Source organism: Pinus tabuliformis, chromosome 1_1 (assembly GCF_031772625.1).
Source record: "Pinus tabuliformis cultivar Carrire ecotype Pingquan chromosome 1_1, CPIR1, whole genome shotgun sequence".
NCBI classification, from domain to species: Eukaryota; Viridiplantae; Streptophyta; class Pinopsida; order Pinales; family Pinaceae; genus Pinus; species Pinus tabuliformis.
In genome coordinates, this window is record NC_142297.1 from 163,822,046 (window position 1) to 163,849,011 (window position 26,966).

The following is a 26,966-nucleotide window of genomic DNA, read 5'->3' on the forward strand; positions in this document are numbered from 1 at the left end:
ATGTGTTGGGGTTGTGGAGTGATCCGAATTGGATCCTTGAAAATTATCAGAGTTTCTATGACTGTTTCAAATTATGTCAAACTTCAAAATCTTGTAAACAATGAGCTATAAGGAAGGACCTCTGGACAATGGCAGTTTGTAGCCAGCACGGAACAACGAGTACCCATGGCCAAAGCGCACTGACTGTTGGCCCATGGAGACCAAGCAGTGTCTCAAACTAGCAAATAAGGAGTCCAGATTAGAAAACAGAGGTTGTTTCTGATACGTGATTAGCGTGCGTATCGCAAGGTAAAAACCTCAGAGAAGGAAAAGCCCCAGCACCTGGTCATGTGAAAAACAGGTAAAATCGTGCAGAAATACCCGAAACGAAGAAGGCAGGTCCCGCGCCTAAAAACCGCTGGGATATCGCAAGCCTCTCAAGCGGTAAGTGGGTTTGGTAGAGGACTAAGCGATGCCACACATTGAATGGCGCGTGTCCGACAAATGAGAGAGAAAACCACTCTCATCACAGGGTAACAGTCGAACAGCTGACTCGTGCGATCAAAGCAATGACCGTAGGATCTGGAGGCCCCAGATCAACGACGGAGAGTGCACCCAATGGGAGACTAGATTTAACATAAGGATAGGCTGAGGCATATTGCATTTGGGGTCTGACATGATCGATGAGCTGGCGGATGAATCATTTCACGGAATAACTGAAATAACGATTGTTAGAGAAAGAGCTGGAGCTCAGTTCGTAAAGAGACAAGTGGCCACCTCTTTGTGAAACGTCACATAGTCGCGATGACATAGAAGCAGGGAACTCCAGCAGATAGAGGCAGGCGATCCAAAGAGCCGGAAGAGGAAGCGAATAGTCACGGGACAGATTGGCTTTAGGCCATGAACATATAGAGAATAGAGGGGAGACAGAGGAGAGAGTGAAGCAAGAAGTAGAGAACAAAGAAGTTGAGCTGGCCTACAGAGCTAAGGCAACATCGAGCAGACAGAATTGAGAAAGCTTGAGAGGTTCAAGCAATCCCTATGAGATATCTGTCACGCACTGAGTACCAAATTGGACACATCCCATTAAAACTAGTTGAGGTCGAGACTTGGTAAGGGGGAGTCTGTGTGCTCTAGTGGCTTGGGGAATCCAAGTACCACCCTACTAAGCATCATCTGTTACAGGAGACTCAAATTGAGCTCCTCATTGTAAAAAATCCACTTAAAGACAATAAGAAAAGGCCACCACTGAAAGCTGGACCAGGGGACGTAGCCCAGGAGGATTGGGTGAACTCCTTATTAAATTGTTGTGTTTTTTGTTGAATTTACTTCTTGTGTTTCTCTTACTATTTTCCAATGGTTGTGTATTTTGCAATCTTATCGATCCGTTGCTTAAAATAACATAGGAATATCCCAGCGCATGAGTCTGTAATACCTACATTAATTAACTAAGATCATACATAAGTGATTTTCAGATCAAGTGGTATCTGAGCATCGAGGTTGTTAAGCTTAGACAAGCTTGTGATGGATTTAGCTGTTGAATGCTAACTAGATCAAAGCTCAAATTAGGAGAAGGATAGTTGGTCGAAACTAATCCTGAAATTGGAAGAGTCTATCCTCACAAGACGATGTCGGAGGAAGGTTCTGTGGGGCCAAACCCTCAATTTATAGATAGTTTCCTGGCCATAAGGTCCATGGTAGAGAAAATGTACAAGGACTTTAGATCTGTTGATTGTGATCTTAGAACAGAGTTCATTGGCTGTTTGCAGATTGATTATACATTTGCTTTTGCTTATTGGTTTGAGTTTGTCTCTTTTAAGTGTTAAAACAAGTATTCATTTCGGAAATCGTTAAGTGTTGTAATCTCTTCTACCCTCTCTGATTTCGAAAAAGTAAACTTGTTTGTATTGATCATTTAAAAGCAAATTCAAAGTTGTACAAAAAGCTTTCTTTGTAGGCATCAATACTAAGAAAGCGGAAAACAAACACCTGCATTGTGCATTTGCATTTGATAGTTTGCATGTTGGATTTAGGAAAAGTGCATTAGAGTGTGCTGATTGCTCTTTGAGAAAAGATGGTGTCTTTCTTTTCCCTTAGTAGCTAGGATTTTCAAAGTTGAAAAGATATAAAGCTTGCTTATCATCTTTAGACTGCATTTAGGAATTTGTATCATACATCTCGTGGTGAACCTTGAAAGGCAAACTTTAAAAAGATCAACCTAAAATAAATTGAATGAACTTAACAACTCTTTGTAACATAACACACAACATAGAGGTCTAGGCTAGAGACGTGTTCCGGCGTCGTTAAGCCTGGTGACTGTCGATCTCGTAGAAGGTGGGTGATTCCTCCTGAGGGACGATAGCGCCAGTACGGATTGTGCTCCCACGTATCGTTGCGTATATATTGGGAGACCCCTATAGGCATAAAACCTTTATCCTTAGGAAGTCGTGTCGGCCGCCCTACTGATCACAATGCACTGAACACAGCATTTAGGAAGATCGACCGCCCGTACCCTAAAAAGTATTCTGCGGTTTTGCGAAAAGTTTGGCACACCCTCTGCCTAGAGCTCCAGAGCAGTTCCTTTTGGCCTTTTTCAGACTCTATAACAGAAAAAGTCCATCCGAGCATTTGTCACTTCGGGCTCGTTAAAACATCGAAGGAGACTAGAGTCATCTTTAGCTTTTTTGAGCTCCTCATTGTAAAAAATCCACTTAAAGACAATAAGAAAAGGCCACCACTGAAAGCTGGACCAGGGGACGTAGCCCAGGAGGATTGGGTGAACTCCTTATTAAATTGTTGTGTTTTTTGTTGAATTTACTTCTTGTGTTTCTCTTACTATTTTCCAATGGTTGTGTATTTTGCAATCTTATCGATCCGTTGCTTAAAATAACATAGGAATATCCCAGCGCATGAGTCTGTAATACCTACATTAATTAACTAAGATCATACATAAGTGATTTTCAGATCAAGTGGTATCTGAGCATCGAGGTTGTTAAGCTTAGACAAGCTTGTGATGGATTTAGCTGTTGAATGCTAACTAGATCAAAGCTCAAATTAGGAGAAGGATAGTTGGTCGAAACTAATCCTGAAATTGGAAGAGTCTATCCTCACAAGACGATGTCGGAGGAAGGTTCTGTGGGGCCAAACCCTCAATTTATAGATAGTTTCCTGGCCATAAGGTCCATGGTAGAGAAAATGTACAAGGACTTTAGAAAACATAAAGATGAAGATTCATCAGGCTCCAAACAAGATAAAGGAGAAGAAGAGTCTCTCCTCCATGACCACTCAAAAGGCAAAGGGAAAGAAGAAAGCTTTCTCACACCTCCTAATAGACCTGAACATAAAAAGAAGACATTTTTGATTAAACTAGATGTTAAATTTGATTTACCAATATATGATGGAGAGTTGAATGCAGAAAAGCTGGACGATTGGATTAGACAAATTGATGTTTATTGCATAATGCAGAGTATTGATTCAGACAAGAGCAAGATTCAGCTGGCCAGCCTATGCCTTGGAGGCACTGCCTTGGTTTGGTGAGAAGACAGGACCCAAGCTGACATGAAGGGACATGGTAAGACTCTTTCTGTCTGGAGTGAATTTGTTTCTGCAATCAAAAAGCAGTTCTACCCACTGGCCTACATGCAGCAAGCCATGATGAGCTAGGAAAATCTTTGCCAATTGAAAGGGGAATGTATACAAGATTACAACCAAGAATTTAGGAAGAGAGTTTTGATTCTAGGAATCTCATTAGACTCACCTGAGACTCTGTTGAAGTAGATCGGTGGTCTACACAGCTACATGAGGCACACTATCTTCATGTTTAATCCCACTAGTATAGATAAGGTATCTGTTTAAGCTACGCGTCTAGAAGCTAGAGGAAAGAATGGGAACCCAGAAGTTGGGGGATCATCCCAACCCACTGCAAGCAAGAATAAGGAGAAAAGAAAACAGAAATGGAAAGCAAGGAAGGCCAACACTGCATAGAAGAGCAAATATTCATGCACTCACTGTAAGAAGGATGGGCATGATGATGAGCACTGTTGGATTCTCCATTCGGCGCTGAGACCTATGAAGTTCGAGGGCAAGAAGAAGAAGACTGCTGCAGCTATTTAGAAAGATTTGGGGTCGGACTCAAGAGATGAAACAAATATTGCAGCCACAGGTATAAAAGTTAAGAATTCTGAAGCATCTACTAGTAATTCTGCACATTTTACTATTGATGAAGAAAATGAGAGAAAAGGACATGAGCTTTTCCGTATTCGACTTATTTCCAAATATCAAAATATTGATATTTTGTTTGATAGTTGCTCACAAGTAAATTTCATTTCTGAAGCAATTGTAAAGAAGTTGGGATTACTGACTACACCTCACAAGAAACCATACCCCTTAGGATGGTTAAGTGGTAAAGCACAACTACAAGTGACTAGACAATGCAAACTCAAGTTTTCTTTTGGGTCAGCATTTGTAGATGAGGTTGAGTTAGACATAATTCCTTTGGATATATGTGCAATTGTTTTAGGAAGTCCTTACTTGTATGACAGAAAAAAACTATTTTCTATAGAGCTGAGAACAAGTATCTACTCGTTAAAGATGGAATCGAATACTTTGTAAGAGCTCATAAGCTCAAGAATAATTACACTCTCATAAACTTAGGGCAGATGAAACAAATTATAAATTCATGAAACAAGTTTTACTGATGGTTGTAAAGGAAAAGAAACCTGATAAAACCAATGTATTTGAGGGTTGTGATGCTAAACAACAAGCTGATTTATAAAAAAGTTGTTTCAGAGTATGATATCTTGTTTCAAGAACCTAAAGGTCTGCCACCCAAAAAGGAAATAGTGCATGATATTAATTTGCAGCAAGATGCTCCATTGCCTAACATTGGAATGTACAGGTTGTCCGCTTTAGAGAATGCATGAATCAAGAAGCAGGTGCAAGAGTTGCTCGAGAAGGGGTTCATCAGACCTAGCACATCGCCATGTGGATCCCCAATCGTTTTGGTGAGAAAGAAAGATGGCTTGTGGAGAATGTGCATTGATTACCGAGCACTAAATAAGATAACAATAAAACATCGTTATCCCCTTCCTCACATAGATGATCTATTAAATCAATTGAAAGAAGCTATTTATTTTTCCAAGTTAGACTTGCATAGTGGATATCATCAGGTCAGAGTTGCAGAACAAGATGCAAGGAAGACTGCTTTCAAAACAAAGCAGGGATTGTATTAATGGCTGGTTATGCCTTTTGGCTTAACTAATGCTCTTGCTTTCATGAGAATAATGAATTATGTACTCACACCTTTTCTTGATGATTTTGTTATAGTATTTCTGGATGACATTATGATATTTAGCAAAACATGGGAAGAACATTTAAAGCATGTTAAGCAGACACTAGATGTTTTGAAAGGAGAAAAGCTTTATGTTAAACTCTCAAAATGTGAATTTGGCAAAACACCTTTGAATTATTTGGGACATATAGTACGGGGTGGTGAATTGAAGATAGATCCCTCTAAGGTGGCAGTGATTGTAAACTGGCCTAAACCCAAATCTGCGATAGAAATTAGGAGCTTCTTAGGAGCAGAACAATATTGGAGAAAGTTCATTTATAACTTTTCCTTAATCGCAGCTCCCTTACATGCTTTAACTGGATTGAACAAGGTGTTTCAGTGGGGAGGCAAACAACAGAAAGCCTTCTACACCTTGAAAGAAAAGATTAGTACAGCGCCAGTGCTAACACTGCCAGATATTCAAAGACCGTTTGAGATCCAAACGGATGCCAGTGACTATGCCATGGGAGCAGTGTTGATACAGCACGGTAAACCCATATGTTATCATTCTGAGACATTTAATTCTGCAGTAGTTAACTATCCCACATATGATAAAGAATTGTATGCATTAGTACAGAGTGTGAAAAAGTGGAAACATTACTTAATGGGCAAAGAGACAGTTATACATACTGATCATCAACCACTTCAATATCTACACTCCCAAACTAAGTTGCAGCAATCAAGACACTATAGATGGATGGGTTTTCTATAACAATTTCATTTAGTCATTAGATATAAAAAGGGCATACACGATAAAGTTGCAGATATGTTATTTAGACCCATCATAAATGCATCTACTATACTTAAGCATTATTTTGTGTTACATGAGAGCTACATTGAGCAATATGCTTAAGATATAGACTTTAAAGATGTATATGAAATTTTAAGTCAAGGCAAACGAATAGAAGAATTGGATTATCATATTAATGACCGAATCTTATATCATTGTGGGAAGCTATGCATTCCATAAACTGAAAGAGTAAAGATAATTCGAGAAGCACACACTTCTCTAATATTAGGTCACTTTGGGGTAAGTAAAACAGTTGCACAACTGTAAAGATTTTGTTATTGGCCAAAAATGAATGAGACAATTTCTAGATATGTAAGAGGGTGTACTAGGTGTGCTAAAAACAAGCCCAACAATGGAAAACTAGGCTTGTACACTCCATTACCAGTTCCTTCTCATCCTTGGGAAAGTGTTTCCATGGACTTTGTTGGAGGACTACCTAAATCTAGGAAAGGTCATGATTATCCATATGTTGTTGTGGATAGGTTCAACAAAATGTGTATTTTGATACCTTGTAATAAAGAGATTACAGTTGAACAAGCTGCAAAACTGTTCGTTCAACATGTATGTGTTCATTTTTGATTACCCAATTCCATTATATTTGATTGAGACACCCGATTGGTGGGAAAGTTTTTGTCAAGTCTATGGGAACTGATGGACACCAAATTGCAGAAAAGCATAGCTTTCCATCCACAAACCGCTGGCCAGACAGAAGTAGTCAACAGGACAGAGATCCAGTTACTCAGGGGATATTGCAGCAAAGAATCTTAAGCTTTGAGATGAACATTTGAGTTATGTGCAACATGCTTACAACCGAGCCAAACATTCTTCCACACAGAGATCTCCTTTTGAGACTTGTTTTGTTTTCACACCAAGGTCTCCCTTGGATTTTTTCTTTGGTAAAGACACAACAGTTGAGGGACACAACGATATGGACAAAGCAAGTAGGTTGATTGAACAAATCCAAGAGATCCATCAGGCAGTACAGGAACAACTGGAAAAGAGCTAGGCCAAATACAAGGTAAGGCATAACAAGCATCGGATGGAGCATAGTTTTCAAGTTGGTGATCAAGTCTGGCTGTATATCAACCAGGACAGAATGCAAGGTGAAGGTAAAAAGCTGAAACCAATAATGTATGGATCTTTCAAGATACTTGAGAAAATTGGTGAGACCCGAAACATAGGAGGTGGGTCCCGCGCCCAAAAATTGGTGGGATATCGCAAGCCCCTCAAGCGGTAAGCAGGTTTGGCAGAGGACCAAGTGATGCCACACACTGAATGACTCATGTCTGGCGGATGTGAGAGAAAACCGCTCTCATTGCAGGGTAAAGGTCGAGCAACTCAGCCGTGCGATAAAAGCGATGACCGTAGGATCTGGAGGTCCCAGATCAACGACGGAGATTGCACCTGATGGGAGATCGGATTTAGCGGAAGAATAGGCTGAGGCATATGACATTTGGGGTCTGACATGACCGATGAGCTGGCGGATGAATCATTTCGCGGAATAACCGAAATAATGACCATTCGAGGAAGAGCTGGCGCTCAGTTCGTAAGGAGACAAGTGGCCACCTCTCTGTGAAACGTTACACAGTGGCGATGACACAGAAGCAGGGAACTCCAGCGGACTGAGGCAGGTGATCCGAAGAGCTGGAAGAGGATGCGAAAAGTGACGGGACATACTGGCTTTAATCCATGAACAGACAGAGAACAGAGAAGTCGAGCTCACCTGTAGAGCTAAGGCAGCATCGAGCAGACACAACTGAAAAGGCTTGAGAGGTTCAAACAATCCCTGTGAGGATATCTGTCGGGAATTGAGTACCAAATTGGACTCATTCTATTAAGCCCAGTTGACGTCGAGACTTGGTAAGGGGGAGTCCGTGTACTCTAATGGCTTGGGGAATCCAAGTACCACCCTACTAAGCATCATCTGTTACAGGAGACTCAAATTGAGCTCTTAATTATAAAAACTCTGCTTAAAGACACAATTAAAAATGGCCACCATTGAAAGCTGGACCAGGAGATGTAGCCCAGGAGGATTGGGTGAACTTCTTATTAAATTGTTGTGTTTTTTGTTGAGTTTACTTGCTGTGTTTCTCTTACTGTTTTCCAATGCCTTTGTATTTCACAATCTTATCGATCCGTTGCTTAAAATAACATAGGTGTATCCCAACGCATGAGTCTGTAATACCTACATTAATTAACTGAGATCATACATAAGTGATTTTCAGATCAAGTGGTATCAGAGCGTCGAGGTTGTTAAGGTTAGACAAGCTTGTGCTGCATTTAGTTATTGAATGCTAACTAGATCAAAGCTCAAATTAGGAGAAGGAGAGTTGGAGTTGGTCAAAACTAATCTTGAAATTTGAAGAGTCTATCCTCAGAAGACGATGTCAGAGGAAGTTTCTATGGCGCCAAACCTTCAGTTTATGAATAGTTTTTTGGCCATAAGGTCCATGGTAGAGGAAATGTACAAGGACTTTAGAAAACATAAAGATGAAGATTCATCAGGCTCTAAACAAGATAAAGGAGAAGAAGAGTCTCTCCTCCATGACCACTCAAAAGGCAAAGGGAAAAAAGAAAGCTTTCTCACACCTCCTAATAGCTCTGAACATAAAAAGAAGACATCTTTGATTAAACTAGATGTTAAATTTGATTTACCAATATATGATGGAGAGTTGAACGCAGAAAAGCTGGAAAATTAGATTAGACAAATTGATGTTTATTGCAGAGTGCAGAGTATCGATTCAAACAAGAGCAAGGTTTAGGTCGCCAGCCTACGCCTTGGAGGCACTGCTTTGGTTTGGTAGGAAGGTAGGACCCAAGCCGACATGAAGAGACATGGTAAGACTCTTTCTGTCAATAATTAATATGCTCAATATTTTAGAGCATACTATTTTTTTTATGATTAAGCATCGTCTTTCTGTCAATAATTAATATGCTCAATATTTTAGAGCATACTATTTTTTTTATAAGATATTAATATAATTGATAATATAAAAATATATAAAAAGAATAATTAAATAAAATATTTTTTTCAGGTATAATTAATAATATAGATAAATTTTATAACCAATATATATAATGCTTTCTATTTTATTAGATAATGGTTTTTATTTTATTTTATTAGATAATGAATTTTTATTTTTATTTTTATTGTATTTACATTATAATTTATATTTTTTCCAAAAAAAAATATATATTTGTTATTTTATTAAAATTAAATTTTACAAATTACTGTTGTATTATATATTTGTTATTTTATTAAAATTAAATTTTACAAATTACTGTTGTGATACAATCTCTGGAACGTGTTTGTCAAATCTATAACTTTCAAATATATTTTTATTTTAATCGCATTATGTTCTATATTATTATTTTATTTTAATTATAATCACATCCTAAGGCGCCTTTTCTATCTTTGTCTAGGTTAATATTGATTTGAAAATGTTAAAATATGAATTTTAAAATTATAGTAATTTATAAACGTTAAATATAATATTGATATTATTAATTTCACAACCACAATTATATAGTTAAAAACTAGGAAATATAGAAAATTTTCAATCCAACTTCTGTACGAATAATGATAACGAGTTTACGTTTTAATATTTTATTACTAAGATATCATCATAAATGTATGTTTGTGTGTAGTGTTTAAAACGGGAAATTGCGAATATGGAAGAAAGGATTCAGATTCTTGAATCCATGGAAAGGTAACGAAATTTCAAAGTGGATCAATGCAATAGATTTAAATATTTTATCTTGTCCATCTATCTTGTATTCGACTTTAGGATGTTTTCTTACACTTGTTGCAGAAGAATGTTGGGCGAGGAGCTGGCATCATGTGCATTGAAGGATTTGAATCAGTTGGAGAGCAAGGTTGAACGAGGTTTGAGAAATGTACGAGCGCAAAAGGTAGTTATAACATATTCATCATGTACTAATGTAAATAATGTTGTTTTAATCGTAGTTTCAATATTGTTTTAATTGTTGTTTCCTGTCTGACATCTCAGACCGAAATATTGGTGAGTGAAATAGAGCAACTTCAAAGAAAGGTACCTCCCTTGCAGAGATTCATTTGAGAATGTACAATTAGATGCTTGTTATTGTGGAATATAAATATATATAATTAAATTGAATTTAGATTATTGGCAGGTGATAGTAGTCAATGAGATTGAATTTATGTCATAAAAATATGAGATTGAATTTGGATTTTTTTGTGGCTGATATTATTTAGGAAGATTTAATTTATGGTGGGTGAAAATATATAAGATTGTATTTGGACTAGTGCCAGTGATATTATCGAACAAGTAAAACTAGTGTAACTGATATTATCTAACAAGTAAGTTAATATACGTAACTCTTTGTGTTATTTGCACGTGATATTATGGATATTTATTTATCTTTTTCGTAATTGTAATTGGTGACTTTTTATTATATTTCTTTCAAATTACATTACCTTGTTCATTTTCTTCTCTACATGCAAAACTAAATTCGGCAAATTGCGGAAGTATGAAATTTTGGATATGCATGTTTTGGAAGTGATGGTTCGTCTAACAACTCATATGTATTGTCATATTGGGTTAACAAGGTGTCAAGGTAATGCAAAGGTGATATTAAGATTTTGATTAAATATTTGATAAATAAATATTTTTATTCTTGGGAGAAGATTCATGTTGGATTGACTTAAGTCTTAGTCGTTTGAGACTTTGATAGAGATCCAAATTGTAAAATGTGTTTCTTCTTTAGAAATGATTCATCTTGGGTTGAGTGCAGTCTTAGTTGGATAGAACACCCAAAATGTTTATCGTCGACTATTAAAATTTGGTGTGAGATATAAACGTATCGACCATTTTTTGAATGTAAAATACTATAATATACGAGAGTAAAACATAGTAGACCAGCGTGCATTGTTTAGATGTGAGACATGATACTAAAAACCTCTGCTTTTTAATGCAGCAAGGGGCCTTCCATATAGCAATATATTGTTCTCCAAAGTGTTCATGGTTAACTAGTGGAGTTTGCCGCAAGCCATAAACGTACCGAGAGTTTTTATGATTTAAAATCCATTAATAAGCATAAGAGAAAGACCATAGAAATCAATATGGGCATACCTATAAATGTGTTAGAAAACCTGCATACATGGATTTAGGTTGAACACAAAGCTTTGCAGAGCAAAAACACTAAAAGAAATCGAAAGAACGAAAATAATTATTGATTTAGAAAAGATGTCACAATGCTCATGATATAGCATTATGGGTTAAGATCCCAAGGTAATGTGCCATAGTGGTGATCAACGAGAGGAATTGACACCTATAGCAAGTTCCGGAGAGAACTAGCTAGTTGCAGAGTGAAAGGAGGGGCAAATCAGGGAGTAAATCATGCAGAAAGGATCTTGCATGTAGTTCTATGCATGCATGGACAATGAAAGGCGCCAATCTAGTAAACATTCCAATGTTGAAGTTTTGCATGTCAGTGAATGTTCTAATTGTCTGCATGTGCCAGTGATGAAGGTCCTAGGTGTGTAGTACCTCCAACACACCCCCTGAACACCACTATGGGGAAAAATAGAAAATGGGCCCTCGCAACTAAGGCCAAAGGTCACCCAAAATACAGTGCAACTTGTACGAAAATTGAGGAAAGAGGGAAAACCTCGTGGGAAAACCCCCCCAAAAATGCAATGTAATCAAAAGAAGAGAGGAAGAAAAGACATTTGCTAGCAACTCTATCCTTCACTCCAAGACGATCGCGTAGAGAGTGGAACTTCTGCTCAGTGAATGTCTTGGTGAAGATGTTTGCAGTCTATTCTGTTGAAGGGTAGAACTGCAAATCAATAACCCGATCATGTACTAAGTCTCTGATGTAGTGCATATGGATCTCTATGTGCTTCATCTGCTGCCGCTGTACTAGATCCCTGCAAAATTTGAGAGTGCTTTGGTTGTCACGTCTAGGTTGGTGGAATTGGACGTCCAACTCAGTGAGGAAGTGTTGTAGCCATAGAGCCTGAATGGTGATGTTGACTACTCCTTTGTATTTGGCCTCAGCTGAAGAGAGAGCAATAACAACCTGCTTCTTGCTTGACCAACAGATAGGGCCAGACCCTAGATTGAGTGAATATTCGGAGGTGGACTTGCGATCAATGTTGTCACCCGCCCAATTAGAATCTGTGAAGCCAAGGAGATTCAGTGCAATGCCTACTGCATAGTGAATCTTGAAGGTGATGGTGCCCTGCACATATCGGATGATGCGCTTGGCAGCTTGCCAGTGTAGCTCATGCGGCTCCTGCATGTATTTGGAAACTGTCCCTACTGCATATGGGAGATTTGGTCTGGAGTGGGTGAGGTACAGTAAACTCCCCACTAGCTGTCGGTAGAGAGTACTGTCAACTAATGGAGTTTCACCTCCATCCTCAAGGTAGACCCCAGACAGAAAAGGAGTCGGTGCTTGCTTGCAGTCAGTCATGTGAAATCTTTCGAGGAGATCCCTTGCATACTTAGCCTGAGAGAGGTTGATGCCTGTGGCATCCTGTATGATCTCAAGACTAAGAAAGAAGTGTAATGGACCCATGTCTGTCATCAAAAACCTATCACGCAAGGTCCTCTTGACTGCAGTAATGACTGAAGCCAAGTTGTCGGTGATCAGGAGATCATCCACATACCAAACTAAGATATGAACAGAGTCGTGTCCTGAGCATGTAAACATTCGGATGAGACTTACATCTTTCGAAGTTTTATGATAAGAGAAAAGAATCCATCTTCGTATACCAAGCTCTCCGGGCGTGCTTAAGGTCGTAGAGGGACTTCTTCAATCTACAGACCAAAGATGAATCCTGAATGAACCATGTGGCTGCTCCATGTAGATCTCCTCAGATAGGTCTTCGTGAAGAAAGGCATTCTTCACATCCATTTAATATACTTCCCACCCCAGGGTAGCCGCAATGGCAAGTGCAAGGCGTATGGAATCCATCTTTGCTACTGGAGCAAGGGTCTCATCGTAATCAATGCCATGCACTTGTTGGAAGCCTTTGGCTACTAGCCTGGCTTTCTGTCTAGTGATTTGCCCATCTGCAGCACTCTTGGTCCTATAGACCCATTTGCATCGGACAAGTTTCCTTCCTTAAGGAAGGAGGACCAAATCCCAGGTATGGTTCTGAACGAGGGAGTTGTACTCCTCCTCCATGGTGGACTCCCAAGAGGGATGCCCAACGGCCTCAGCATAAGACTGCAGATCAGAAGACTGAACCAAATGACAATGCCAGGATGGCATTGGTTCAATGACAGTGAGGGCAAGGGGAGGCTTAATAAACTCTGAGCTAGTCCTTCGCGGATCACAATTATCCCCCACAAGACCATTTCTAGCAGCTGAGTGGTCTTGTGAATATATCTCACTTAAGCTCCTTGTTCTCTGATTTATGATAGGGAAAGTCGATTCACTGCTGGAAGCCCGATCTGGGCTTGGATGTGGATCATCATATGCATGCACTGGATATGTATCTAAAGACTCTGACTCTGCATCTGCATGCTCTACCTCGGCATCTGCATGCTTTGTATCTGCATCTGAGTGTACTGAGTCATCATCTCGATCACGAGGTAGATAAAAGGCGTCTACATGCGGCAATTGAGGTGCATGCGAGAGACTTTCCTCAAATTGGGCACTTCACTCGATAATGAGCTTGTCCGTAGAGGAAATCAGGGGTCGGTATCCCTTCACACCATCAGGGTATCCAACAAATATGCACTCAATGCTCTGTGGATCAGGAGCTTTCCTCTTTTCAGAGGGGATCCTGGCCCATGCCCAGGAGCTGAAAACACGGAAGTGGGTGACCTCCAGTTTAGTGCCGCTCCAAGCCTCAAAGGGGGTCTGATCCTTGACAAATCTATGAGGAGATTTGTTCTGGATGTAGTTAGCACAATTAAGTGCTTCGGCCCATAGCTTATGAGGTAGTGACGTAGCATGCAACACAGAAATCGAGGAGCGGAAAATCTGAAGTTTGCTAGCACGTTTTTCAAGGGAGGCCATACAACAAATGGTTGTACCTTGGCACGCTTTTCTAGGTAGAAATCCGTACAACTGTACTGCTGTTTTTTTGCACAGAAATAGGGGAAAATTGTATAGCAGCATTTATGGCAGCTTGCACGCTTTTCTAGGTAGTCCGTACAACAGTATTTAACGCTGAAATTTGGGCACAAAAATCAAGGAGGCCATACAACATTTATTGCTGTTCTGTTTTGCTGTTTGTAAGTTTTTTCCAGTTCGCTGTGAGGCACGGAAAATGAGATAAGTTGTAAAAGTTTGCTTGCTGAATTTTTTGCTGAATATTTCTCATTGTAAAAAGCATTTTCCAGAAATAAGAATGAGCTTTCAAACTGGTTTTCCCTAAGAGTTGTCGGGGGTTTTTTCCAGGGTCACTTTGACAAAAAATCACTGTGTTTAAATGTGTTGAATGGCTATTTGTATGTGCTGATATTTATTTATGCATTTTCAGTATTCTGTAATATTTCCAGAATTTGTGTTTTCAGCAAAATTTATTTTCAGTTGTTGAATGTATGGATATGGGAAAGGGCATTTAACTATTTTGGAGAAATAAGGTGAAATTGAAAACCGAGGTGGGAAATGAGAAATTTTTACATGGTATCAGAGCTTGAGTGCTGAAGTGCAGTTTGGGACATCAAGGAGGAAAATTACAGCCTACTGATTTTTCACTCAGAAAATTCCAGCAAGCTAATTTTTCACAAACAACAGTTTTATCTTTAGTACAACAGGATGTCATTGGGATTGAGGGTGGAGGATAGGTTGGATGGGCATACCAATTACAACGTTTGGAAGGAGAGAATGCAGAGTATCTGTGAGGAGGCAGAAGTCTGGGACATTATGGTGCATACCACACAGAACCCTGTTGTTGTGCCTAATGATGCTACTCAGTTGGTTGCTTATAATAAAAAGAACAACAAGGGTAAGAGACTGATTCTAGATGGAGTCAAAGACCATTGCATTCCTCATGTGAGAGGAAAGAGAAATGCCCATGAGATGTGGACAACATTGTCCAATCTCTACTAGAGTACCAATGAGAATTAAAAAATGGCCCTGAAGGAGAAACTGAAGACCATTAAGATGGGTAATGATAATGCACCTGGATATTTCACAAAGATTACTAATGTGAGAGATGAGTTGGCGGCAGTTGGAGAGGTCATTCCACCCACTGAGTTGGTGCGGATAATTGTGAATGGCCTACCCCGTTCATCGATGAACTTTGCTGATGGGGTTTGTGCATGTGAGACCCTTCCCACATGGGAGAGGTTTTGGGATGATTGCATTCAGACAGAGATCAGGAAAGGTCAACTTAGGGCAGCCAAGCCAGTTGAGCAGGATGAGGATGTAGCACTGTTGGCAGGAGGCAAGAAAGGCAAAGGGAAGAAACAGGCTTCCACAAGCAATGGTGGGGGCAAAGGCAAAGGTAAAGGTAAACAGGGTAACACACAGAAGGACTATTCCAAGGTGAAGTGTTGGAATTGTCAAAAGATGGGACACTATGCAGTTGTGTGTCCGGAGAAGAAGAAGAAGGGGACGAACCAGAGCTTGGCAGCTTTAGTAGAGGTTGAGGACTTTGCAGATCGTTTTGACCTGGAGTTTGGGTTCACTGCGTGTGAGTCCTCTAGTGTAGGATCACCTGCCACACAGGTTCAGAGGGAGCATGCTTTTCCCTCGATTAGCGGAGCATCTTCGGGTATCTGGTGTGTGGACAGTGGGGCTTCACGTCACATGATAGGAGTCCGTGAGTACTTCTCAGAGCTTTCAGAGAGTGGCACTGATATAGAGGTAGTATTCGGTGATGACAGAGTTGTTAGAGTAGTCGGTGTGGGGACACTGACATTTTAGAGGGAGTCCAAACCTCCCTTGAAGGTGTCATGTGTTCTTTATGTGCTAGGGATGAGGAAGAACCTCATATCCGTCTCAGCTTTGGAGGACAGAGGATATGAGGTACTGTTCAAGGGAGGACATGTGTTGATGTATCCCATGGGCACTCCAGCTGATTCAGCTAGAGTGATAGGTGTACGCCATGCAAAGGTGTAAAGTTTGCATTCCAACCCCTTTTGGCATTGAGCAGTAGTACCGACAGCAGAGCTAGCAGTTCTGAGCTGTGAGAGATTTGGCGCCGCAGGATGGGGCATATGTATCATGGAGCCTTGAGGACCTTGCGGGAGATCACTACAGGTGTGCCAGATTTCAGTACTGATCACTTTGATACTTGCAGAGGATGTGCGATGGGCAAGTTTGCCAAATCCCCTTTTCTCAGTAGTGACAACAGAGCGACTGGGATACTTGATTTGATTCATTCCGATGTGAGTGGTCAGATGTCTCATGTTTCCTTGAGTGGATATGAGTACTATGTTTATTCATTGATGATCACTCTAGGAGGACCTGGATTTATTTCTTGAAGACTAAGAGTGAGGTCTTCAAGCGGTTTCAGGAGTTTAGAGCTCTTGTGGAGACACAGACAGGTTGGAAGATCAAGTCCTTGAGGTCGGACAATGGGGGAGAGTACACCCTTGGAGAGTTTGTTGACTATTGTGCGGAGGCAGGCATTAGGAGGGAGTTCACTGTTCCTTACAACCCCCAGTAGAACGGGGTTTCGGAGAGGAAGAACAGATCCATCAGAGGGGCTGCCAAAGCCATGTTACATGATCAGGGGTTGCCATTGTTCTTGTGGGCAGAGGCCTGCAACACAACTGTTTATTTGCAGAACATGAGTCTGCATCGTGCCTTGGGGCACATGACTCTGGAGGAGGTTTTTTTCTGGGAAGAAGCCTGATATTGGTCATCTTCGTATCTTTGGGTGCATTACATACTCCTACATAGCCAAGGAGAAGAGGACCAAACTAGAGCCCACTGCAGAGAAGGTTATCTTTGTGGGCTACAGTGAGACCTGAAAGGCCTTTCAGATTTACATTCCTGCACAGAGGAAAGTTGTTATCAGGCGGGATGTGAAGTTCGAGGCGGACAGGGCCTTTAAGAGGTCACGGGAGTTAGAGTATCTGGATGAGCCAGAGCCTCAACAACAGTTGAGTCAGTCGCAGGGATCTAGTGGGCGGGGATCAGGAGGATCCAGAGGTATATCTATGATGATGTTGGGTCCGTCAATGAGCAGTGGCTCACCGAGCCAGAGGGGTGGTGCTCCGGGTAGCATGCAGAACAGTCCACAAAGCAATTCACTAGGGAGTCCACTGATGGACAGTTCACACGGTATCTCATCTTCTACAGGTTCAAGTGTAGGGAGGAGGACATCAGACAGACAGTCAGGAGTTCAGGCTCCTAATGATGATGATGAGGAGGAGTTTCATTCTCCAACGGGAGAAGTATGCTCAGGGAAGAGGAAGCCCAAGTGGCTTGAGGACACCTTGAGAGATGCCACATCTGTTGCTGAGCCTAAGAGGCCGGTCAAAGAGAGTAGACCCCCTGAGAGGTTTTGTAGCTATATGGCAATGGCTACCAACATCCTTGACTCTGAGCCTTCTAGCTATGAGGAGGCAGCTAGCCAGCAGGTCTGGAGAGAGGCCATGCAGGAAGAGTATTCTTCTATCATAAAGAATGATGTTTGGGAGGTGGTGCCGAGGCCTGAGGGCAAATCCGTGATTACTTCCAGATGGCTTTACAAGGTAAAGCATGCTGCAGATGGTAGCATTGAGAAATTCAAAGCGAGGTTTGTGGCTAGAGGGTTCTCCCAGGTAGAGGGCGCTGATTATGAGGAGACCTTCGCACCCGTGGCTCGATATACTTCGATCCGCTCCATTATATCGATAGCAGTAGAGATGGGTTGGAAGATCCACCAGATGGATGTGAAGACTACATTTCTCAATGGCTTCATACAGAAGGTGTACATTGAGCAGCCACAGGGTTTTGAGGTGCATGGGAAGGAGTCCTATGTGTGAAAACTGAAGAAGGCCTTTTATGGCCTGAAGCAAGCTCCTAGAGCTTGGTACGAGCTTGGTACTCCAGGGTAGATACATACTTGTAGGGGATGGGTTTCACAAAGAGTGAGGTAGATCCGAACCTTTACTATATTGTGATAGGTGAGGAGTCTCTCATTTTGGTGCTGTATGTGGATGACTTGGTCATTACAGGTGCAGAGAGACTCATAGAGCACTGCAAGAGAGATCTTGTGGCGGAGTTTTAGATGAACGACATCGGCTTGATGCATTACTTTTTGGGTTTGGAGGTGTGGCAGGAGGAGGGGCATTTCTTCTTGGGGCAGGGGAAGTATATTGTGGACATCCTTGGCAGATTCCACATGGAGGATAGTAAGCCCATGTCAACACCGATGATCACCAACTGGAAGAAGCTTCATGATTTGGATTCCGAGTTGGTGGATCCGACATTTTACAGGTAGCTGATTGGTTCCTTGATGTATTTGGTCAACACTAGACCAGATATTTGTTTTGCAGTCAACACGATGAGTTAGTTTATGTGTGAGCCTAGGAAGGTTCACTGGGTGGCTGCAAAACACATTTTGCAGTACTTGCAGGGGACAGTGGATTATGGTCTGGACTACAGGCGGGGGGATGGAGTGCGATTGGCAGGTTATACTGATTCTGATTGGGGAGGTTGTGCTTCTAATAGGAAGAGCACTTCAGGGTGCTGTTTTGGGTTGGGTTCGGCAGTGGTGTCATGGTTCAGCCGGAAGCAGCAGTCAGTAGCATTGAGTTCAGCGGAAGCAGAGTATATGGCAGCCAGTCTAGCTAGTTGTGAGGCCATCTGGCTTTGCAAGATGTTGTTTGGCTTATTTAATCAGCCGTTGAGACCTTTAGTGATTTACTATGATAATCGGAGTTACATTAAACTCACGGAGAATCCAGTATTTTATGACAGGTCAAAGCATATCGGGATTAAATATAATTTCATCAGAGACTATGTTCAGAAGGGAGCTGTGAAGCTTGAGTATATTCCCACTGATGCGCAGGTTGTAGATATTCTTACCAAAGCCTTACCACGGGGCAAGCATGTCTACTTCAGAGACAAGATGGGTGTGGTGAGGAACACCTTCCTCGGCAAGAGGGAGTGTTGAAATTTGGTACCGGAGGACAGGTGGTTCCCTAAGGCTTTGATCTTTGGCCTGGGAAAAGTGTCCAAAAGAATTTAATTTTTCTCCTAAAGTGACTTTATAATTTTTTATAAAGTCAAATCTAATTTAAAAGTGACTTTAATGAAATCAATGTAAAATTAGAAAGGAAGAGTGACTTTGGACATAAATGACTAAGTGGGTCTTTATTAAAATGGGGTGAATTAAAAAATAGAAAGTGAGATTTAAATGAGCATTTAATCTCAGCCCTAGATCTCAATCTATTTTAGCCATTGGATTTAGGGATTCCCCAAAAGTCACTTAGGGTTAGATTAAAGGAGGGAAAGGAGGAAAAGGTCATTAATTCTTTTATGAGCAGATTGAGAGAAAGAGAGCAAGAGAGTAAGGGAGATTTCTGGACAGTGAGGAGGAGGCAGCAACTTGGCACACATTCCGAGGCGGTGTTTCAGCAAGTTCGTACAGTTGAGTTAGCACACAGTGAAAGGCATATTTTGGGCACGATTTTCTAGAAAGGCTGTACAGTAGTTTTGGGTCAGATTCCAAGGAGGTTGTATAGCAAGTTAGCACAGAAATCGAGGAGCAGAAAATCTGAAGTTTGCTGGCACGTTTTTCAAGGGAGGCCGTATAGCAAGTGGTTGTACCTTGGCACACTTTTTTAGGTACAAATCCATACAGCAGTACTGTTGTTTTTCTTCACAGAAATCGAGGAAAATCGTACAACAAAATTTATGGCAACTTGCACGTTTTTCTAGGCAATCCGTACAACAGCATTTAAGGCTGAAATTTGGGCACAAAAATCGAGGAGGCCGTACAACATTTATTGATGTTTGCAAGTTTTTTCCAGTTGGCTGTGAGGCACAGAAAATGAGATAATTTGTAAAAGTTCGCTTGCTGTTTTTTTTGCTGAATATTTCTCTCACTGTAAAAAGCATTTTCCAGAAATAAGAAGGATCTTTTGAACTGGTTTTCCCCAAGAGTTGTAGGGGGTTTTTCCAGGGTCATCTTGACCAAAAATCACTGTGTTTAAATGTGTTGAATGGCTGTTTGTATGTGTTGATATTTATTTTTGCATTTTCAACATTCTGTAATATTTCCAGAATTTGTGTTTTTAACAAAATTTGTTTTCCAGTTGTTGAATGTATGGATATGGGAAAGGGCATTTAACTATTTTGGAGAAATAAGGTGAAACTGAAAACCGGGGTGGGAAATGAGAAATTTCTACATCTAGGAGAAGAAATTTATGTGCAACAACCTCGAGGATATGAAGTTGAGAGTAATGAAGAGAAAGTATATAGGTTGAAGAAAGCGTTTTATGGACTGAAGCAAGTGCCTAGAGCTTGGAATAACATAATTTACATCTACATGATCAAGAATCTACTTTGCAGAAGCAACATTGAGCCTACCTTGTACACAAAGGTAAATGAATATGGATAGATTTTGATTGTTTTCTTATATGTTGATGACATGATTTTTACAGGTGATTTTGAGATAGATGAATTTAAAGCAGCCATGATGAAAGAATTTGAGATGACAGATCTTGGTCTCATGAAATATTTTGTTGGCATAGAAGTTGAGCAATCTAAAAAAGGAATTTTTATTTGTCAAAATAAATATTCCAAAGATTTGTTGAAAAGATTCAGGATGGAAAAATTGCAAACCTATCCTTACACCAGTTGCGACAGGTACAAATTTAAGCAAGGATGATGAAGGATCATGTGTCAATTCAACTCTATTCAAAAGATTGGTTGACAGCCTCATGTATCTCACAACTACAAGACCGGATATCATGCAAGGAGTGAGTTTGATTTCCAAATTCATGGAGACTTTAAAAGACACACATTGGAGTGTGGGAAAACGAATTCTGAGATACATAACATGAACTAGAGATTGTGCCATTATGTATGTAAGCACAGAAAAGAAAGATTTGATTGGATACACAGATAGTGATTTTGCAGGCAGTTTGGATTATAGGAAAATCACTTCTGGTTATGTGTTTCATCTTGGTTTAGGTGTGATCTCATGGGCATCTAAGAATAAACCCGTTGTGACACTATCGTCAGCAGAAGCAGAATATGTAGTAGTAGCATCAACAACATGTCAAGCAGTGTGGTTAAAAAGAGTATTTGATGGACTCAAACAGAAACAACAAGGATAAAAAACAATATATTGTGACAACACCTCAACGATTGCACTATCCAAGAATAGTGTATTTCATCTGAAGAGCAAGCATATTGATACTAGATATCACTTTATTAGAGAACTTGTGAGCAATGGAGATGTTCACTTGAAGCCTTGTAAATCTAGTGATCAATTGGCTAATATATTTACTAAGTCATTAGCACAAGATGTGTTTGAGCTTCATAGAAGAAACTTGGGTGTTGTAAGCCTAGCTAAGACATAGACCAACATGCATGTTTGAGTTGTTATGAGTAATGTTTTACTTAGCAGTCGTAATTGGGGGGGTGTTAAAATAAGATAATTATTTAAGAGAGTCAGTTAACTGAGTGATGAGTGGTTGAGTGTTAGTGTTGAGTCAAGTGGAGTTAAGTGGTAGACGAGTTTGAGTGTGTGATTGCATGTAGTTGCATGTTAAAATATTTTAGGCAATTAGCTATTTGGAAAAAGTTTAAATACCCTTCACGAGGTTGATTGTAAACAAAATAGTGATTCGATATTGATCCATCATATTTTTTTTAAGAGATTCCCTCATTGTTACACCTTTACTCGTGATTTTTTCTTATCCGCCACATTAGTGAAATTTTGTTTAAATAAGTTATTTTTTGATGAAATGACTCTATAGTGGATTCTCAAAGAGGGATTACGGTGCATGCAGCAACAAAAGTGGGGAAATCCATAATAGAGATAAGGGACTTTGCATGACAGTCTTACTCGACATCTACAATACCACAGAGGAGGTGGCTCACGGCTATGACCATGTCGCTTATAAGATACGAGGATCTAAGGCGTGGCTTATCTCACTGGACAATCTAAATCTTCAATGAACAAGAGAGCTTGATCTTAGAAGGTGAAGAGACTCACATAATTAAGGTGTTGATCACTTACAAAATTCGCAAAATTAAATTGTTGGTATTATCTCAAGATCTCGCTTTACTCAAGATGGTGAGTGAAGACATAGAGAAATGTGATGAGTTCAATGCTCAAATTTTATGCAAGCCTTTGAGGGTTGAATTAAGATGTCAATTGTGGGATTGGATGTGTCATAGTAGCTTGGAGTTTATTGTCCATGGTGTCAAATATGTTAGTTCCATGGTTGCAGTATGTTTTTTTGGTAGAAAAATATTGTTTTTATGTGTACATTTGATCCTGTGTGTAGATATCAATTCTAAGCAAATGTTTTACGCTGAACATATGGATTGTGTGAGGAACAATGTTGTTTTCATTGTTGTGTTAATGAGATTTTATAAATCATGCAGGACCACAAAGAATAGGCCAACTATTTAACAAACAGACTAATGTCACTCGTGCTTCGGGAGCATTAGTCACAAGTAGTTCTTAATAAGGTCCAGATGCTGTGACTTGTCGTGCTCCAAGAGCGTCAGTGCAAGTTATTTTATAAGGTCAAGTTGTAGAATTGTCTGATGAAGGCATTTTGTACCGAGAATGCTATCTTAGATAACTCGTGAATATAGCAGAAGACCATATATTCAACAAATGGTGGCAGTTTGATAGGATGGTTCAGTATTGAGACTCGCCCATTGCATTCCAGGTGGTTTAGAAGTGTCAATTTTGCAAAGTACATCAATGATGGTCAGAGTTTAAATGGAAGTCAAGTGACAACTCAAAGATGTGGTGGTGAAGAAAGAGCAGTGTTTGCTAGATTCCAGAGTGGATGTGAATGCTAATGAATGCTAATGAAGATATCATATTGTTGTTGTAATATATGTTTTGTCATGTAAGCATTAAGGTATTGCAAGTAATGCTTCCATGTCATTTGTAGTTTTCATTAGGAGTTACGGGAAGTCAATCTAGAATTTGTTATTTCCAATGTATCAGTTGTAGTGTTAATCTAGATGTGTCCAGGTAGGTAATTTATGTCCTGTATATGTGTAACCTTTGTGATCAATAAAAATGAATGTGCTTTATTGTGTGTAATCATTCTCTCTGTCCATTGCCACATAACCATTTTTCTGTTGTTATGTGGAGTCTGCACTTGAACTGAAATAAATTACCCAAAGTCCAAAACTTCTCCCATGAGTGTGCCCTTGAATTTTGTTGACTTGGATTCGGGTCTGAAGCTGAACGTTTGTGGTGATAATAAGTTTCCCCGTTTTGCGCTATATCTTGCATTGCTTGGGTACACAATGTCTACAGGGACTGGAGTGTTACAAAAACCATTTGATTTTGCATTATTTGCTTGATCATGGTCATAGCACTGAGTGGTTTATTTTGGCTGAGGTTCAGCCATCCGTTTTTGTTTTGCATGAACCATCTCTGTTCTTGTTCTTTCTTGAAGACAGAAACAAAGAATCTATACGCTTTAACGAGGGTATATTTCTTCTTCTATCGCGGATCAGCTACTGCGTAAATACAAATGTTATGATCTCTCCGAGTTGAAATGCTAATGAGTGCTTAGAGTTGAAACAGTTAACTTATGTACATTATTGACTATTGCCGTGAGGGATTTTTTGTTTGTTTGTTAAAGTCGAGAAAGTTTGGCAAATCTTATCGACTTATACATCTTTAATATGCAAAATGTTTGAATCTTATTTTATAAGACGATGTAATTTTTTTTCGTGGCTTGCATTCTAGAAAAACACGTCTCTATTTATTTGACAATCTATAGGATGACACCTTCAAAGGTTCACAAACTTCCTGTCCAACATAATTATACTGTGTATTTATTAAACAAGAGGTATAAAGGACCGAGTGTTTTCTATTAGCAGATCACAATGTAAGTAATCATTCTTCTAACAGCTAACTGATAACAATGCACGGTCCTGGTAATTTTGAAACATGAAATTACCGGTCTCTCAGTTTACCTGGCAAACGCATCCGCTCGATTATCCGAAGTGGTTTCTCTGACTAGGTTGTTGTATTCAGATTGAAATCCACAATGATCGGGAATACATGTGATAGGAATGGAATACTCAAAAGTTGAGAGTAGGAGGAATACCTTGATCCAAGCAGCTAAGAAGTGCATGCAAACCACTATAAAACCATGAGAAACCTTTAAACAAAACAATTTTGATACCATTTTTGATGTTTTATATTAAGGTTCTGTATATTGTTTACATAAAGTTTTGTGTTATTGGTTAGCGTTATTAAGATGTTATTTTGTTTTATGTTATTGGGTTTCCATATTTGTTTATTAGGGTATTCTATATAAAGTTTATTGTCCTTTACATTAAAAACTTACATTAGATGCCATAAATACTACTAGTGCTAGATTAGGTTATCACTACATCCAAAACTTTAATTGTCATTTCAAATGTTTAATGGTTGTGCATGTGTTGATATTAGTCAAAATTTGATATTCTATGAACAATGTTTTTTCCTCTGGTATAATATAACCTCGTCATGTAAATTTTCACTTAACAAAGTATGTTCATTGTAACTTCGGTTTTAATTTTGATAAAATTGTAGGAACGGATATTAAGCGAAGAGAATGCTTTCCTCAGTAAAAAGGTGAGATGGAATTTCAATGCAAGTGTTGCTATATTGCAATTTTAAATATTATTGTTATTAGCTATTTTATTGTATCAAGTTTCAAGTTTTTTTGTTCTTTCATTTTTTTTCTTAATTATTATTTCAGCTTTTGGATCCTCATTCCGTTTCGACAACTCCTGCAAGTGAATCTGGAAGCATCCAAAACAGTGAAGTCGAGACGCAACTGTGGTTATGAGACCGCCATGTACAAATGCTCATTTTCTTATTAATAGTTCTCATTGATAATCAACGCATTCCTAATCGTGTTATCAATTTATTATGAAATCTTTATAGTAATAAAAGGTAAAGCTGCTTTTCAGATCGCACCTAATTGTTCAACACGGCAAAAAAAGGCTCTCACCAAGGGAACTAAATGGTGTCTTCCAAATTTAGTATGTAAGGTTGCTATCAATACATATTTTAAAGGTTTTGTTTGTTTTTTTTTCTCACTACACAAAGAAGCATTACAAGCGGAGTTTTCTTCATTCATTTGATGCGCATGAAGAGAGTGAGGAGTATAATAGCGACGCCTGTGGAGAATTTAATGTTGCATATACTCGTAAACGTGAAAATTTTAAATTATATCTTTAATTTAATTTATTTTCTTATTTTATTTTAGTGATCATTTTAAATTATTATTTTATATACTATGAACATTATACAATTTTTCATTCTAAATATAATTATTATTTATTTTTTATTAAATATTTATTAATTTAAAAAATAATAATTGTAATTCTGTATTATTTGAAAAATAAAATATTATAATGATTTGTTTTCTCTCTTTCTCTTATGAATTGAGTTTACTTGAAATGATTATGTAAATGTGTACTTACAACTTGTGATGTGTTAAGAGGAGAGAACATACTTAAGCATTCAACCTATATCATTGATTCGAAATTAAATATGAGAGCTGTATCTATGATTAAAAGGTTGTGACATTACAATACAATTTAATATTATCGTCGATCTATGATTAAAAGGCTGTGACATTATAATACAATTTAATATTATCCTTGTAGTGACCTAGAATAGTTAAATTTGTCTTTGAGTTTATATTTATGCACTATGTTTTAGTGATAGTTTTTTTTTATTTTATGAATTAAATGATAAATTTAAGGTTTTATTATATCTTAATTTAAAAATATTACAAATTATTATATAAATAATATAATATTATGATGATGGATGGGGTGAGAGATCATAGTCTAGTTAGTTAACAAGGCAATCTGAGTAAGGTTGCGGAGTAGGGGTAGCATTTGATGAAGTAATTGGAGACGACAAAGGTAGGTTATAGTTTCGATGAACAAAATGTAGTATGATACCATTGTCATCCATGAATGTAAGGATGTTATCCATAACAACATAAGCAAGAAAGGTGGCCCAATCACTGAGTACCCTAGGCGAACAATTTATGACAGGATAACCCACGAGCTAGTAGCTTATGTTTGGAGCATGGAAAGGACAATTGCTATGAATTCGATATTATAATGAAGGGACGTGATTGTGAGTTGGCATAATGCCTTATGGGTACACTATCCAATTCTTTAAATGATGATACAATTATGATAAGAGGACAAAGATGTATTAGGAGACCACTATGGGCTTGAATTCATTCACACTCCTTGGAGTTCCAATAGTAGTTGTGATTCTAGCAAAGAGAGGTAGTAATGGGTTGAGGACTGGTTCAATAATTTCATAAGGGTTGAGTGCTTTGAGGTAATGGATTTGATTAGACACAATGAAATAACAAGTGGAAGAAGCTTATGAAGGCTTTTAAGAGTGTTGTAGGAAACATAAAAATGGGATTGAGGCACATGGCATAGGCAGAAGAGGAAATGGAATGTGTCCATCATTACTTTCTCAATGGATGTTTGGTAAAGGGTAAAGAGACCATGAATGAGATTGATGTGATAATACTTTGAATTTTGGAAACAATGGATTAAGAGCAGTTGTTAGTGGAGACTAGGGTTGGGTACATGACTTTGGAAATACTCAGACATGAGAGACAACATTCTTGGGACTTGCTAAAATGCATTAAAACAAAATGAACATGGTAGCACAACTAATAACCTCTAAGATATTAGGAATTGTTGATACGAGGAAGTAACTCACTCTTTGAAGGTAAA

General features: G+C 39.0%; 1 pseudogene across 1 annotated transcript in view; it reads left to right on the top strand.

Moving 5' to 3' along the window:
* Positions 1–25,450, top strand: part of LOC149212093 (MADS-box protein SOC1-like) — a 244,664-nt pseudogene extending 219,214 nt beyond the window's left edge. The window contains exons 4-8 of the transcript XR_016250746.1: positions 9,747–9,808; positions 9,911–10,010; positions 10,109–10,150; positions 24,775–24,816; positions 24,944–25,450. The product of XR_016250746.1 is annotated as an MADS-box protein SOC1-like (transcript). The remainder of the gene's footprint in view (positions 1–9,746; positions 9,809–9,910; positions 10,011–10,108; positions 10,151–24,774; positions 24,817–24,943) is intronic.
* The last annotated feature ends 1,516 nt before the right edge of the window (positions 25,451–26,966 follow it).